The following is a 4,734-nucleotide window of genomic DNA, read 5'->3' as shown; positions in this document are numbered from 1 at the left end:
TCTGTGCCTAACCGACTCTTATATAGTTATAACGTAATAGTCCGAGGCTCACCCTAAGCTCGCCCTTCAAGTGACCCACTGTTCAAGCAACTAATATGCTATTTACTTGTGTTTGCTTTACCTAAAGGCAGAGCTCTCAAAATGCCATGCAAGGGAAGCCAAGGCTAGACCGGGCATCTTGATGAACTCCCATTTGCATTGCTTCTTGCTGCGAGGTTATCCCAAGTTGTGGCTGACATCAGGAGCTCACCCCACACCCAAGTAATCAGAGCCTATCGCTGTGCCTATTGATCTATTCACATTTGCATTAAGTCTCACTGTGAGGCTATCGCAAGCTGGAGCTAACATCAGGAGCTCACCCCACACCCACGTAATCAGCGCCTATCGCTGGGCCTATTGATCTTTCACATACCCTTTTGTCTTTGCAGCTGTTGTGCTGGGCCTCCCTGTCGAAAGGGCTGACTCTCTTTAGTGTTTTGTATAGTATGGCCGCTATCGGCCTTCTCACCAGAAACTGCTCTGGTTGTATTCATTACCTCCATCCACAATTGACTGTCGATGAGGTCCCATCGCTTGTTAGGCATCGTGGCAGCCTCAGAACAAAAGCGGCTATCGTAAACAAGCCACGCCTGACCAGTGTAGTTGACATATGCCCCATATATTAGATTTTGATATTTAAACAAGGCCTTGGCCCTGTAATCCTTTAGGGCCGCCCACATTCTTCTTCGGCGCCATCCTGAAAGGAAAATAACCAGTGACTGTGTCAATAAGTATATAGCACCAGTATAACAAATTGACGAAGACTTTGTCCCTTATATATATCTAAACATATAGGGCAACACGTTTGCATTGAGTCTTGCTGTGAGGTTATCACAAGTTGGAGCTGACATCAGGAGCTCGCCCCGCACCCAAGTAGCCGGAGCCTACCATTGGGCCTATTGATCTACTCCCATTTGCATTGAGTCTTGCTGTGAGGTTATCACAAGTTGGGGCTGACAACCGGAGCTCACCCGCACCCCAGTAGCCAGAGCCTATCGTTGGGGCCTATTGATCTAATCACATTTGCAATTAGTCCCACTATAAGGTTTACATAAGTAGAGGCTAACCGCGGGAGCTCGCCCCCCTATACCAACCCAGGCCTGCCACTGGGCTTATTGCTCTAGTCATTTTCCTTTTTGAGTATACAGGCCGACTGTAAGGCCAACCTAATTTGGGGCTAACCAAGGGAGCTCACCTGTAGCAACTGGCAAAGACTGTACCATTGGAAGGTCACATAACTTAAGGCTCCCATCAGGAGCTTGCAATACTTATGGCCAGGGCCCGCGACAGGGCTTATTGATCCCTTCCCATTTGACTTCATTGCTGGATCTAACAGCAGGAGCTCTCTCCCTGATCCATTTTTTTTTTGGTATCAGAAGCTGGATTAAACAGCAGGAGCTCCCCCTCTGATCCTATTTAAAATAATAATTTTTATTTATTTTTATTTTTTTGGTATCAGAAGCTGGATCTAACAGCAGGAGCTCCCCCTCTGATCCTATTTAAAATAATAATATTTATTTATTTATTTAGGTATCAGAAGCTGGATCAAACAGCAGGAGCTCCCCCTCTGATCCTATTTAAAATAATAATTTTTATTTTATTTTATTATTATTATTATTAATTTTTTTTTTTTGGTATCAGAAGCTGGATCAAACAGCAGGAGCTCCCCCTCTGATCCTATTTAAAATAATAATTTTTATTTTATTTTATTTGGTATCAAAAGCTGGATCTAACAGCAGAAGCTCTCTCCCTGATCCATTTTTTTTGTATCAGAAGCTGGATCAACAGCAGGAGCTCCCCCTCTGATCCTATTTAAACTAATAATTTTTATTTTATTTTATTTTAATTTTTTTTTTTGGTATCAGAAGCTGGATCTAACAGCAGGAGCTCTCTCCCTGATCCATTTTTTTTGGTATCAGAAGCTGGATCTAACAGCAGGAGCTCTCTCCCTGATCCATTTTTTGGGAGCTGTGGCTAACATCGGGAGCTCGCTCTGCTCCCAAATAAGAACTATCGACCTTAGGTCAGCAACCACTGTAGCCAAGGGTATAACTCCCCTATTACCTGTGTATATTTAACATCATACCTACTACATATAACACGCATCCAGCCCAAAATAAAGTAATTGAAATAACTTTCACTTTCATTTTGCCCCATGTGGCAAACGAAATTGGGCCTATCCTAAAATGGCGGCCGCCCCATCTCCCACAATGGCCTCCATCAACGGCCCGGACGGCGCCCAAAATTGACGCTGCGAGCTAGCCGCATGCCAAGCCGCCCAGCTCCAGGCCCCTGGCCACGTGGGCCCTTGTTTGCCATAACCAAGGCCTCTGTGAAGGGCCCTGAAGGGCCCAGCCTTCGTCCGGGAGGGGTGGGGGGTGGGTGAAGCCTACCTCCCCCAGGACCCCTGTACAGACCTGTAGATGCTCTTCTTATCCCCTTAACCTCTTTTCTTCTCTTCTTTGTTGAACCTCTTCAGGCTTCTTGTCTTCGCTCTTCTCTGCGACCTCTCTCCCCAACTTCCAGGCGTGGAATGAGCCTGGGAGGGCCTGGCCTGTGTTAGCAGGCCACGCCCCCGGATGTTCTGGAGGGTTCCTCCAGAACTCCTCCCTGCCTCGTGTGAGGCAGACAAATGTTTTTTCTCTCCCCATTTCTTGGGGAGAGGAAAACTGTTAGAACAGGACGTGCAAGGGGGCCCAAAGAGAAGTTCTCAGTGGTTTTCCACCACACATAGTCTTTAGATGGCTTGTGAAGTATAAAAAAGTCTTTTATTAATGAACAATCAAACAGAAACTTCTCTTGTCTTCAGAAAGTTAAACAAATGCTTCCAGGCTTTATGCAACTGGTGGCTTCCTAATCTTGCCCACAAAGGACAGGCAACTGTCTTCAGTAACTTCTTCTTTACTTTAAATGGAAAATCCCCTTTTTAACTTCTCCCAGGCTGACTGTAATCTAACCCTTACTTATGTGGGCTCTGCTACTGGCTCGAACTGCTTCTCGAACGCCTAGTGGACCTACCAGTAAAGGCTTAGATGTTCTCCAGCTGGAGTTCTTTGGTCTTTAGGGCTGTTTTCCTGGAAATCTTTGGAGACTCTTAAGACTGTTCTCCCCCGGAAGGTCTTAAGGGTTGAAGCTTTTGTACAGGGGAAGCTTGCACACGTTTTGTACATTAGTTTTCCTTGGTGAGACTAACTAAAAATGGCTCCCTTCCCTTCCCAGTTGCCCTGAGCAAGTGGTGGAACCAAAACTTAACGATGATGACTTGCCCTATGACTGCAACCAAAGGAAGCCAGCTTTCTGCAGAGTCCCTGAAACCTTGGACTGCAAGCAAACATTTAATGCAAAGCAAATAAAGTTGGAGCTCCTGGTACAGCCGTACCAGCACAGGCAAGATGGATGGATGTTATCCTTGAAGGGACTGGCTTGACCTTGAAGAAGCTGGGGGTGGTGACAGTCGACAGTGAGCTCTGGCATGGGCTGGTCCAGGAGGTCACAAAGAATTGGAAGCGACCGAATGAATAAACAACAACAAGCACTGCTATATAACCCATTTCCAAGCAGATTTTATATGGTAGTGTAGAAGGGGCCTGGTAAATGTCCCCAAGCTACTTCTAGATCTAGTGAGTAGATGTGGAAGTAGCTCTTTGAAGGAGATGAAAATTTGGAAGCCACTGTTTCAGCGGAAACAGGCTGGGTGCGGTGCTGAGTATCAAAGGGCAGAAAAGGGGAAAACGGTAAGCCACGTTTCGAGGCGGGGAGGCAGAGTTTTTAATAATCTAACCCTTTTCTCTGCCTCCCCCTCCTTTTTGCGGAACTTCCCCATCTTTGCTTTGGCAGGAGCCCGTCATATTTTGAGTTTGAACAGGCTTTCATTTGTAAAAATATAAGGTTGATGTCGGAGCCAAAGAAAAGGTAAAAAAAGCTGTTCCAGTATTTATTATTTCATGGTTTCATGTATCCCTAGCATACCATGTATCATTTTCATTCTTGTCCTCAAGAGCATTCTGGTTATGAAAGCTTGATGGTTCCCCCCCCCCCCCCTCTTTCCTATAACACGGGATGTATAGAGATGCCAAGTTTGCTAAGGAGGTGGGTGGAAGGGATATCGTCTTGGCTTAGGCTTCCATACCGTGCAATGACTCCGACCAGCAAGGAAACCCCTTTACAATTGGCCTCGGTTATAAAACGACTCTTTAAAAAGTCCACGAAGAGCTCATAGTAAAGCCACTTGACTCATAGTATTATAAGGTCAATGCCGTCTCCTTTTTTGGCTTCTGGTATGTTATCGTAATCTTTTTATTTGGGTGCATTTTTGACCCCCCGAAAAGGAAATCCACAAATAATTTCATCTGGAAAGCTGATAGTTGAAGAAACGTGTGGGAGATTTATGAGACAAGACTGACATAGAGGCACGGACACCATCCTTCCTAATCTATATATATAAATGCTCTGTGCATAATGAGTACCTTAAAAACAAAAGAACCAATGAACGAAATCACACCAAATTTGGCAACAAAACGTCTCACAACACAAGAAGTGACTATCACTCAAAAATTATGATTTTGTCATTTGGGAGTTGTAGTTGTTGGAATTTATAGTTCGCCTATTATCAAAGAACACTCTGAACTCCACCAACAATGGAATTGAAACAAACTTGGCACACAGGTCTCCGATGTGACCTCCAGAAAATACTGA

General features: G+C 45.0%; 1 long non-coding RNA gene across 1 annotated transcript; it reads right to left on the bottom strand.

Annotated features, from left to right (window-relative positions):
* Window positions 1-642: 642 nt before the first annotated feature.
* LOC137097571 (uncharacterized) lies at window positions 643-2,707 on the bottom strand. The gene is made up of 2 exons (XR_010910273.1): window positions 2,457-2,707; window positions 643-736 (listed from the first exon to the last, which is right to left on the bottom strand). It is a non-coding gene; the product is annotated as an uncharacterized lncRNA (long non-coding RNA).
* Between the last annotated feature and the right edge of the window lie 2,027 nt (window positions 2,708-4,734).

Source organism: Anolis sagrei, chromosome 8, assembly GCF_037176765.1.
Source record: "Anolis sagrei isolate rAnoSag1 chromosome 8, rAnoSag1.mat, whole genome shotgun sequence".
In the NCBI taxonomy this organism is placed as follows: Eukaryota; Metazoa; Chordata; class Lepidosauria; order Squamata; family Dactyloidae; genus Anolis; species Anolis sagrei.
This window is presented reverse-complemented; position numbering and strand designations above follow the sequence as displayed.